The sequence below is a fragment of the Aulonocara sp. 'chitande type north' Nkhata Bay genome, linkage group LG3, assembly GCF_057382095.1.
Source record: "Aulonocara sp. 'chitande type north' Nkhata Bay isolate Kocher_YH1m ecotype deep benthic linkage group LG3, A_spYH_male_GT1.1, whole genome shotgun sequence".
In the NCBI taxonomy this organism is placed as follows: domain Eukaryota; kingdom Metazoa; phylum Chordata; class Actinopteri; order Cichliformes; family Cichlidae; genus Aulonocara; species Aulonocara sp. 'chitande type north' Nkhata Bay.
Window position 1 is genome coordinate 5,222,525 of NC_141346.1, and position 13,118 is coordinate 5,235,642.

The 13,118-nt window shown below is 41.3% G+C and overlaps 1 protein-coding gene across 1 annotated transcript in view; it reads left to right on the forward strand.

Annotated features, from left to right (window-relative positions):
* Positions 1-13,118, forward strand: part of LOC147333619 (protein NLRC3-like) — a 231,567-nt gene that overhangs the window by 193,011 nt on the left and 25,438 nt on the right. The window lies entirely within an intron of this gene.

Here is a 13,118-nt window from a genome sequence, read left to right on the forward strand (position 1 = left end):
AGATGTTTTTATTTTCCCACCTTTTCTCTGTATGTATATATATATACACTCACATACGCACACACATATATATATATACACATACATATATGCGTGTCTTTGTGTGTGTATATATATATATATATTTATATATATATATATATATATATATATATATATATATATATACATACATATAAGTGCAATAATGCAATAATCTTTTCTGGCATCGTTGTATTTTTACTCAGTTGTATATAGCATTCGTATTCTATTTTTATCTTATTGTATATTTTTATTCTATTTTATTCTACTGTATATAGTATATTATTTTATTCTATTCTGTACAGCTGTGTACTGTATTTATTCTTATTGTATTCTAATTTTTGCGTCATAACTTTTGCACTGTCCACTTCCTGCTGTGACAAAACAAATTTCCCACGTGTGGGACTAATAAAGGTTATCTTATCTTATCTTATGTTATTGTATTTTGCACACCTCTGTTGCTTGTGAAGCTTACACCCAAAATATCACTTGCATGTGCTGAACCAGTGTACCTGCACATGTGATGTGACAATAAAAGTGATTTGATTTACTGTATGTACTGATACTGCATGTAGTGCAGATATTGATATGTAGTACTGATACTGATTGTTGTACTGATACTGCATGTGGGTACTGATGCTTATATGTAGTACTGATATCTTAGGGTGTGGGTAAATGTTCCACTGTGGTCAAGCTGAAGTTACAGCACTGAACAACCACGCTCCCCACACGGCTTCTTTTTTCTCTCTCTGGCTCCTCCACCTGCTGGGGTGTGAGCTTAAATCTAAAAAAGGCTCAGTGGGCACTTCCTGTAGTACAGACTCCTCCCTGCACTCTAAGGTTAAACACGTCAGATCATCACATAGACCATGTAGAGACATGAACACAGCTCAGTGTTCAGCGGGTGGAGCAGGTCCATCTTGCATGGAGGCCATGGGAGTGAGCTTCATCACATGAACGAGCTTCATCACATAAAAGAGCTTAATCAGTGGACATGAGCAGTTAATAAATAATGTCAATGTGGAGGTTTTACTGAAGTGTTCCGCACTCACTGTGAACACCCAGCTTCACATTTGGCCACATGACCACAGGGTAGTTCAGTGTGGTCATATAAAAACATGCTTGACTGTAGAAATTCAGTTTGCACGAAGCACATTTACCTTAATGAATAAATAAACCTTTGTTTTAATGTAGTTCAGCTGCATTGAACTATTACTCCATGTTTCCTGATGGTTTAAGAATCATGTGTGTGTGTGTGCATGCATCCATGTGTGTGTTTGTTTGTGTGTGTGTGTGCATGCGTGCACCTGTGTGTGTGTGTTCAAAGGATCAGAGCAGCTTTCTTACCGAGTAAGAGGAGCAGGATCATCATCTTCATCCTCAGTAACAATCCCGTTACAGCTGATCCTCTCAGGCTCACCGACGGCTGTCAGAGCAGAGCTGTTACTCTGCAGCTGATGGCACAGAAAAAAGTTCTCTTTCACAGGAAGTCCCCTCCTCTGAGAACCTTCACAATAAAAGCTGTTTACAGTGTCGAACACAGAGCCAACTGGAGGATCAGAGGTTAGAGGGAAAGATAGAAAGAATAATGTGCAGGTCAGAAGCTGTAACACTGTGTGAAAGTCAAATGTGCACCAACAGCTTCATCACAGCTTTGAAATCATGTGGACTGCAGACCGGATCCTTCTATGATAAATTTCAATAACTCTGAAGACAGAAGGGCCAGAGAGCGTGAAACTGTAGCAATAATAATATTAATAGTTTGCATTTATATAGCGCTTTTCTAGGCACCTAAAGCGCTTTACAATTCATTCACTCTCACATTCACACACTGGTGGAAGCAGCTACGGTTGTAGCCACAGCTGCCCTGGAGCAGACTGACAGAAGGGAGGCTGCCATATCGCACCATCGGCCCCTCTGGCCAACACCAGTAGGCGGTAGGGTAAAGTGTCTTGCCCAAGGACACAACGACCAGGACAGAGAGAGCAGGGGGATCAAACCTTCAACCTTCCGGTTACAGATGAGCTTCCCATTCCCCTGAGCCACGGTTGCCCCCAATGCATGTAAAGCAGTCACTCGCGCATGCACGATGGTTTCTTTTTGTGCACGGATGCTGAGATTAATTTTCTGTATGCTGGACATCACAGATTTAGTCACCCAGGGACTGATGTTAGGAGGAGTTTTAACTCGCCTCAAAGGAACAATCAGGTCTCCCACCTGTGCAGGGTCACCCCTGGGGTGGGTCTCAAGTGTCTTTTTAAAGATATCAACAGTGTTCACAGATCTTAGTTCCAGTGGAAGTGAGAGCCGCAGCTTTGGGGCCACAACCTTGAAAGCACAGGCACTGACTTAGACTGACTTAGACAGGCAGCCAAAATCATCAGTGATCCCTTTGACTACTTCTTCAGGTCTCCGCGAAGGCGGTCGCACTTTTCTCCTCTCCTCCTTCCCCTTATCTTCCCTGCTTAGCCTCTTGTGTCCTTGTCCTGTTTCGTGTGCATTACTTTCCCTGGAACAGTCTCTCACAGTCATTCTCTAAAACCTAAAAGAGAATTATAGATTTGATCAACTGGTCTCTGAATGCTATTGACACCCTTTTCTCAACGAGAAGTCTGGGCTCAGGAAAGCCCGAGTGCCCTGGAGGGACTTTCCCTGCCGGATACACGGGTGGCAGACATGGAGGATTGTGTGCCTGGTGGGACTGTCGATCGAGGACGCTGAAGATATCTACCTATTCGGAACCATGATAACAGGGTTCTTGCTGATCGGAGCTGGCTTGGCCCTGACTTATCGGAGAATTAAGAGAGCGGAACCGGCTGTTCACACCCCCTTAAGGCTGCCTGCTGGGATTGAAACGGTGGGACGAGGCGTGACTTCTCACAACGAAAGCAGCATGGTTAAGACAGCTCACTGCAGTTGTGGGGTCTCAGAATCAAAAGAATGACAACACCACGGAACGGGAGTTTGATACCATCATGGGGAGGCTCGCGGTTCTCCAACGGGAGATTGAGACCAGTGTCGGAGTGTTAAAGAACAGCTTTGAAATTCTCCTGAGCTGCTCGCATAAAAGAAAAATCAACAACATCAACATCAGAATGCGGATACCTCGGCGCCAGCTGCAGGCCCAAGGCTGGAGCTGAACAAAAACTCCCAGATAACAACTGTGTGTTGACTATTCTTCCCATTCCATGCAAGGCCACCTGGGTTGGCTGGAAGACTGTTTACTGGGCGACTGGGCGAAGGACACTGTCTCAGCTGAACTCTGGACACACACACACACACACACACATACACTGATATGCACACACTGATCCCCCCTCCCTTTCCAAACGCCTTCGATGCTTGTGCCCTACCAGGGAAGATGGCGGTCGACTGGACCAGTGCAGACATGCTGCAGGACCAGATGCGCTGTCTACGCCGGCTCTCTCTCACCTTTACCCGCCCCTGTTGCCTGTCTTGTGTTTCTATGGTGTATTGATAGTCATGTGCTTTTGTGCTGAGGTGTTTTTTCTGTTATCAAACTGTTCTCCCACTAGGAGCTCAGTCTGAGTGGAGTTTTTTTTTCTCCTCCTCTCACCTCATGTTATGTATTTTCGTTGTTGTTTTTTTTCCTATCAGCCTACCTTTCTGACATGTCTGCCCAATGTGATGTTTGTGTAAAGTTGGTCAGAAGGTTCCTTTGTAAGTGCGCATGTGCCATTAGCGTGCTGCCTGCTGTAACCCTAATTTCCTTCGGGATTAATAAAGTACTCTGATTCTGATTCTTATTCACCCGCATTTCAATGGCTCCCCTCTGGGCGACGCCTCCACTAAATTTCCTGCAAGACTGAGAGGAGGAGAGCCACCTTTGTCCCCAAAGCCACCCTGCTTTTTAACTCCAGCCGATAAGAACATTTCCCACACCAGAAACATAAACTACTCTGCACTATTTTTATAATGCCAACACTTAATTCACTTTTAGTCACTTACAGTTATTTATTCACCTATTCAGTCACTTTAATTTAAAAACTGTGTAATTTTAAAACTGTGTATATACTGTATATTCTGTGTATTTATTATCTCACTCTTATTGCCTGTTTATGCCCTGTCCTTATCTTCAACATCATGTTGCTCTCTTGGATCTTATTTGCCCCTCGGGGATGAATCAAGTCTTTCTGATTCTGATTCTGTCACCTTTGGTCTTTAAGCTGGACCAATGTACAGACAACAAGCTTTGATCACAGAGATCTCTGTATGACTGAAGTAGTTCACTGATATAGGGAAGTATCTGAGGGCTCTGAAATTGATCACCAAAATGGTTCTCACATGGGACCTGTTAGAGAGCCTGGTGAGAACCCTCGCAGCAGCATTCTGAACCATCTGTAGGCGATGCAGGGATAATCTGCTCAAACAGGGGAATAATGCCCTAACGTTGCAGCTCAACGTGCATCAACGCTGCATCTTATATTCTTAATCTGCCTGTTCTGTCAGAAACCTGCCTGCAGAAAATGAACCTAAAGTATGTAATGCAAGGATGTCATCACTTTAGAGATGGAGAAAGCATAAAGTGACAATTATGAATCACTTAACATGATAAGGAGATTCCGCAGGTCATTAATCAATGTATAAAACTAAAATAAAATGTCTTTTTAGTGACACAGGATACAAACATGGAAGCAAGATGTATAATTAGGATTATTTAAAATAAACATTAACAAATTAGTGCAATTTCTTTAACCATAAAGAATAACTAAATCCTTCAGGACAATGCCACATCAATGCACTGAACTCACTATGTTATCCCTCTAACAGCCTCCACATGTTCTCACTGTAATTTCCCCTCATGAATGAATTTATGCTGCCCTAATGTGAATGATTGCAGGGAAATCAAACGCATTTCACTCGCAGTACTCGAGCAGTTGGTCTTCAAGGTTTCTACTCCACTCCAATGCACGCTATTTTCTGCAAGTACCGCTGCTTCGCCTCTGGACGCAATCGGTCTCTATACAGTCCGTTCTCTTTTGAGCTGCTTTTAAGCATCTTGTAGTCGTCGTTCCAACACAGTGTGTTTGTTTTGATTCGTAGACCCCGAAAATGGTGCCGCGCTCCCACAATGCTTTGCGGCATGACGTCAACTCCAAAGCCCTATATGCCTGTATATATTGTACTATTCTTAGTTAGCGTATTGTCTGTCTTGTTAATGTTGGTTTATAATGGAGCACTGTAACAAAAAATAATTTCCCCCAGGGTGTCATGGTCCTGGGTCGTGCGACCCAGTGTTTTGTGTTTAGTCTATTTTGATGTTTATTGATTGTTTAGGTTCATTTAGTTATTCCAGCTCATTTGTAATTATATTACCCTTGTATATAGCCTCCCTTGCCCTTCATGTGTTTATGTCCGTGTGTCTTGTGTTGTCAAGTTCATGCTGTCGCTTCTGTCATCTTCCCCTGTACTGAGTCTCCCTGGTTCGTGCGTCTATCTGTCATGAGTCATGTCTGCATGGTTATGTTTGGTTCATGTCATGTCTAATCTCCATGTTTCCTGTTGTACTTTGAAAGTCTGTATTGAATGTCAGTGTATTCAGTTTCACTCCTCCTGTCCTGTCGTTAAGTTCATGTATATCAGCTGTGTTCCCATGTGTGGCCACTTCCCCTGATCATCCCTCATGTGTATTTAGTCTCTGTGTTTCTTACAGTCTGTGTCGCGTCGTCTGTGTTCCCACCCGCCGTGTTTCCATGCCCGGTCTGTTGTATTCTAAATCATAGCCTTACCTTAGTTCATTCCCCAGTTTAGGTTTCTGTTTAGTTATTGCTTTTGTGCTGCCCTTATTCTTGTTCGTTTCTCTTATGTTACCAGCCACAATAAAAGGCTCGCTTTTGTTTAAAGTTCACTCCCGAGTCACTTGTGTCTGCACCTGAGTCCTCCACGCACTCTCCACACGGTCTGTCACAGCGGACCGTGACACAGGGATCAATAAAGTATTCTGATTCTGATGAATTATAATAATTAAGGTGGGATAAATGAAAGCATGTGTAATCATTTCCATTTTACTTTGAGAGACAACATGACAGATTGTGGCAGCAAACACAGGCACAATCTTCCCTGGCCAAGTGAGCTCCAGTTAGCGCAATAAAAATAGGGTCTTAGAGCAGGCCTGCTCTGATTGATAGAAAGCCTCAGCAGAAGACACAGAGGGAAACTCAGAAATTACAGACACAGAGAGCTCTGAATTTACTTTCACTCAGGTAGTGAAAACGGGTCCTCTGTCTACACAGAGTTAGCAAAAAGTTCATTTTTACTGTTCATATGGATATAACTAATATAACTAACAGGAATTGACTCATTATGATCTGTGACAGGGACTGAAAACAAGGTCTTGGGGGAGGCAAGCACAGAATTACTAGAACCAGAGTGAGCCCAGGAGATAAACCCCTTTCAGACTGAGCTAATTGAGTTATATTGCTGATTGTTTCAGACTGAGCTGCTTCAGAAACTCTTTCTGACTGAGAAGCATGAAAATTAGTCTTTGACAGAGCACAAAAAGCCATCTTAGGAAACTCCGGCCATTAACCAGTCTTAGGAAGTTCTGGCTCATCGCCACAAATAGATGCAGGTTCATATACGAAATCTACACGCACAGTTTTATTTTCAGCCAGTTCAGGAGAACAAAAGGATATGTTATTTAGATTTACTGACTCAGCGCTGAGTTACGGGTTCAACACATTCAGACAGAGAAAAAGTCCAGAGGAAAAAAAAACAAAATTACTGTCATTGAGGTGTCAGATAGTCCAGGGTCACAATGTTCAAGGGGAGCTGCACAGTCAAGCTTTGGCTGTGCAGAGATCACAGCTTCAGCAGGCTGAGGCTGGGACAGGAAGCTGAACAAGGAGCGAGGAGGCTGGCTACAGGCACCCCTCAGCTGAGCCGGGTTGGATCCCGGTGGGAGAGTAAAAGGAGGAGCAGGATGTCTGCAGAGAGCCCAGAGAGCCAAGCAAGTTCGGAACGCAAGACTGTGAAAACTAGAACAGGAAACACTGAGATGCAGATGATCGTATTTCTGAGACTGTCCATTCAGTTTGGTACTTATATTATTTTTCAGTCACTTTCCATAAAATAGGACATTAGCAGACTGCCCAAAAATATGTTCAGATTATGTGAATTTTATAAGTTTGAGGTTTGTTCATCTTCAGAGTTTTGAATGCAGAGCTAAAACTTTGGCTCCGTCCTAAAACTCTCCACTAACTCTCCAGAGTCACACAAATTCCTGGTCCTCAGTAATGCTTCATCAGATTTCACTGAAAACAAAGCAGAACTGAACTGTCTTCAGTTCTGACTTCAGCTGTCTAACTGACCTGTTCTCACAGCATTTTAAAATAGAACCGAAAGTCCGGTTAAAATCAGCTCAGATCTGTGCAGTCATGAGCAGAGCTGCTGCTATTTTCAGAGGTTTGTCACAGTTGCACAATAACTGCTTCTGTAGATGAAAGAAGTTCTCTCTTGATAAAGTTTGACTGGGGATGTATTGGCTGACTCACATTTAAGATCAAGATTTAATCTTGCATATTCCAAACGGGAGCTGATATCCTTCTACATCCAGCCAAGCTTTTTAGCCGCTCACAGTTACTTCACATCTGCACCTCTGCAGCTCCTCCTCATGCTGTTTCTGACTGCAGATGAAAGAGTACTGACTATATCAAGCTCAAGTTTTATTTTCATATACAGGTAATGTGGCACATTACTACCGGCAATTAAAATCTTAAGCTCAGAGCCCCACAATTTTTCAGCAAAGAAAAATTACACACAATAGATAAGAGATTGAACTGTACAAATAAATCAAAATTAATATTAATTAAAAGAAATTAGAATAAATAAATGCAGATTATTAAAACTACTGTATATACATATACAATGTGATTGCGCAAAATAAACTGTCCTATATTTCAGTATGGAGTAGAAACTGTCCCTGAATCTGCTGGTTTGGGTATAGATCTTGCTGTACCATGGGAAGGGTGTATGGGTGGGGTGGCTGGGATCAGTGAGGGTCTTCTGAGCCTTCCTCTTACAGCGCTGTGAGTGATGTTTTTAACGAACACCTTTTTATTTAGTGTAATGCACAAACACACCAACAGAGGGCAGTAATATCCCTTCAACATACATTGTAAAATTACTATTACAACAGTGAGTAGAGGTCCTAGATGGCTGGCAGTTCGGAGCTGCTGATACTCTGTGCTGATCTGACCACCCTCCATAGAACAGCTGCCATATCAGCTTATGATACAGCCAGACAGAATACTGTCGATGCTGCATTGATAGAATTTGGTGTGTATTTTGGGATGAATGGCAAACCTGATGTTAATCCACAGGAACCTGAAGCATCTGACATCTCTGTCCCCTCAATATAAATGGGGATTTGCCTCTGCCGTGCAGTCTGTTGTTATCCCGATACCATGATGTCAGGGTTCTTACCTCTGCTCTGTAAGCAGACTCACTGATGGTGGCTGATTTAATGATTTATAGTGTTGAAAGCAGACTACAGATAAAAACAGTGAGAAGCTGAAAATGTCTGTGAAAACAGATGCCAGTTAGTGAGCACATGCTTTGACAGTATGACCTGGGATGTTACCTGGTCCAGAAACCTTATATTCAATTCAATCTCATCAAGGCACTTTATAAGGTAGACCCTACAATAATACATACAGAGAAAACGAACAATCATATTACCCTCTATGAGGAACTGCTTTGGCAACAGTGGAACCCACCCATGTTTTAATTCATGTTGTGGTTGACCAGTAAATACATATTTACTGGTCTCTGGAATATGTGTCACTCTGTATATTATCCTCCACTTTGCTCAATGCAGTGAGAAACTGTTACTGCCCGGTGCAAGCGATAGAAAAGAATGAGTTTCAGAGTGCAGCACACACAACATCATTAGTGAACTTATTTCTGTTTAAAATGAGCTCATTAGTCAAGAGATAACACGGATCCACCACTCTGTGTGCCCACTACCCAAGGAGACACTCCTGACCCTGAGTGCTGCAGGAATGTGGAATATCACTCCTCTGGTGGTGAAGGAACTGGAGGTAGAGAAGGAAATGAACCAGTATATCACTGAAGCTATTTGGGAGCTTTCACCAGAGTCACAAGGTCACATTTGAAACTCTTAGAAATATGGTATCTAACAGATACTTACTCTGGATGGCAGGGTCTTGGCCTCCAGTAAGACTTGGAGAGTTGTTCCATGTGGATATTAAATAAATACGTAGGACTGATTTCTTCCTTTGGTGCACTAGTCTGCTGATTATCTCTTGATAATGTCACCCTTTCAAATCCAAATCAGTCCCAATAGTCAATCCTATATTTATTAGCATAGAAAAGAGAAATTACAGAGTAATATTACAATCAAGAAACATGGAACCGATGTTTGATTATGTGCCTCCATAGGTTCCTTACCATGGTCCAGACATTTGCATGTTACCAATTCTAAATTGTCCATAGTCCTGAATGGTTGTATGTCTTTCTGGCAACCTGTCTATGGGGCTAGAACAATGCCGTCTTAAAATGAAACTGAAAAAAAAAATTACAGGTTCAAACAGTGATGTCTTTTTCTCAAGTGAAACTGAACTTGTCCAGTCTGGGAAAACACAGGTTACCCGTGGAATGTCCTTTTATCAAAAAACATTTGTTGACTTTTCACCACTATTTGTCCCGCTAGAAGCTAAACATGTACAGACATGTTTGGACATGAGCCCATTCATGCTCCCCTCCAGACCCGTCACGTTTGCTAGTTCCTTGTTAATGAAACTGAATATTTTGTGGTGCTTAAGGTTTGAGACAATAGTGATATATTGAGTTTGATGTAATCTTTAAAACATAGTTGTTTAATTAAGAGACAATTTATTATTTAATTCTGTTTTATCATGTGTGACAATTATTTTGGTCTTCAGTGTGAGTTTATACAAAGTGGAAATATTTTGTTAAAGATGATCTGGATGGATGATATTTAATGTTGCTTTATCCTGGCACTATAGAAAATAAAGCCTTATGGGAGTATAACTATTTAAGTTAGACAATGTTGCTGTTGTGGAGTGGAAGACCTATGCAGTGAAGTTTTTCTGTCTGTATGGAAAAAAGGAGACGAGGACACTTGGAATGTATCCTTTACCAAAATAAAAATCTTATGGCCACCATTTCTTCTGTGAAAAGCTCGACATGCACGGACATTAATATGTGTACACTCCCCTCAGAACTGGCATGTTTGCTCGTTCGTGTCCTTGATAACTAAACTCAGAATTTTATGAATCTAAATGTTTAGAGACACTGGTGAGGTACTGACCTATGTGTTTCTTTGAAATGTAGACGTTTAATTCTAGGCTACATCTCCTATTGAGTCTGTTTGTCATATGAATAAGAATCAGAATACTTTATTGATCCCTAGGGGAAATTATGTTGGTTACGGTGCTCCAGTATAAACAGTAAAAAAGAAAGTAAGAAAAAGTAAGTAGGGCTGGGCAATATGGCCTAAAATCCATATTGCCGTATAATTTGAAGCATGTGCGGTAACAATATATATCGCGATATATTATTTTCTTCTGTATACCGTATTTTCTGCACTATAAAGCACACTTAAAATCCTTTAATTTTCTCAAAAATCGTCAGTACGCCTTATAATCCGGCGTACCTTATGTATGAATTCTGGTTGTGCTTACTAACCTCAAACAGATTTTATGTGGTACACGGCGCTAAAAAATCTGTCAAAAATGTTTTAGTATGACTTTGGTAAGCTACCAAGCCGCACTACTTGATGGACTGTCAGAGCGTTATAACTATCGTAGTCAGGAGCCTCGCAGAGTAACCTGGGTACAAAACTCCGTCCCTTCAGGTCCCAAAGTCAAACGAACACTGCGACACACTGAGAGTTAAAAACTGTCTAAATTCTTTCATCTTTAATAACATTGCTGCTTTACCAGGTGTAACAATTAAGTTTGCCATCCAGGCATCAATGAAAACACAATTTATTACATTTAACAGAGTTAAACTTGTACCATATAAGGAGTTGTTTGTGTTGAAACTGTGTGACGTGTGAAGTACCAAAATAACACCATATCAGACACATATTGAGCTTCTAATGTTAGAGTTTCTGCAACTGGCTTTGGGCTGTGCAGTAGTGATGGGATTTCCGGCTCTTTTTAGAGATCCGCTCTTTCGGTTCGGCTCACTAAAAAGAGCCGGCTCTTTCGGCTCCGAACCGGCTCTTTAGGTTCTTTTGTTGCTTTAATTAATTTATTATTAACAATACTATAAAATTGTGCACAAAAGGAATTACTAACGTAAAAAAAAGTGGTTTTATTTATATATGTTTATATATAAATATAAAACACATTTCTAGCATGAACTGAACTTCCAAAGCAGAGCTACTAGATCACTTAAATTACACAATTGAAAGCATGTGTGTATTGTTTGTGTATTTATACACAGGCACTCATATATATTCAAATAATTTAAAAAAAAGTTCATTTACCTGTTATTACCACACACCTAATCCGGTCGTTGGTACTTGCTGGCTTGTGTGGCCACAAGATAACAAAAGCTCCACACTGCGCCCAGCATCCTGGAGCACTTCTGTTGTCTTTTGTACGTGTTTTGAGTTTTTATGTGCTTCTGAGTTTTATGTGCTTCTGAGTTTTTACGTGTTTTTACATGTTTTGGAGTTTGTACGTGCTTTGTCTGTAGGGGCCACCGTAAATATACTTTTATTTATTCACTCCACAAAAAATGTAATAAATAAATCATATAATACAAAAATCAACTATTCACATTTCAACTTTTAACTATTTAAATTTTCTGCTTTTTCCTTTTACAAATTTAAAGTGAAACAACACAAAACACTGCAAACCACAACACAATTAAATATAAATTATAATATGAAAACAAAAAGAACATGCACATTCTCTGTCATATAGGCCCGCATGAATAAACTTTCTGAATCCTTTATCATCTGCAACTGAAAATAGTTGTGGATGATTACTATACCTTTCTAATGTGACGTTGTCCCTGGCTCTCTCTCTCCCTCTGGCTCTGTTCCTGTGCTACTGCGAGTGTAACTACCGCCCCTCCCCCCTCTGCCCAGCACAAAGCACAAGACTCGCGTGCAGAGTGAAGCGGGAAAAAAGTGCGAGAGAGAGGGTGAGAGAAAGAAAAGAGAAAAACCAAACCCCCCCCCCCCAAAAAAAAAACAAAAACCACGTGACGGCTCGCGATAAGGAGCCTGCTCGCGTCGTTCACTTCAAAGAGTCGGATCTCAGAGCCATTTCATTCGCGAATGACCCATCACTACTGTGCAGGGCTCTCTCTTCCGGAAGATGATTGAATAAAAAATTATAAATGTTTTGACCACTCCTGGGTCAGGCAACACTATAGATCAACTTACCTCAGAATATATAAAACATATAAACAGTTACAGCAATATGATGCAACAAACACAGCAGCTACTGATCCAAAATACTCAAAGCTTCATAGAACTGAAACCAACATTTATTTTTAGCTCCATTCTGCTGCTGATACAGACTTTAGGTTTCTGAATATTACACTTGTTGCTGCCTTTCATAGTGTGTAGCTTGAAGGCCCTGAGTACTTTCTCCCACACTGGAAACACTGGGATGATAAAATTATTTGAACATTACCTAATAAGACTGATTCAGGACAGACAGTTAGTTATGTTAAACTTTCCTAGCAGTCCTTCACAAACAGGGAACAGTCTGTCTATTCTCTCCATCTGTCAGCTGCTGCTGGCTCTTCCTCCTCCTCTTCCTCACACACTGCTGAGTTTGTCCTGGTGGATCATCAGGGGTGCAAAGCCTCACAGATTATGTGCAGCAGTGGGTCCCTCAGTCTGTCCTCACTCTGGACACTTGCAGTCGTCACACATGGAAATCAAATGTGTGATAAGCTGCAGGATTCAAACACAAATGTAACTTATAAACACATGTTCATACTTTTATTCCACAATCAGAGAGAAAGAAACAGAGAGAGAGTGCAGGACAGACAGACAGGTGACAGTCTCAGGTGTACACACTGCTACACAACAGCACAAGAGACGGAGGATTTAGTGTTTGTGT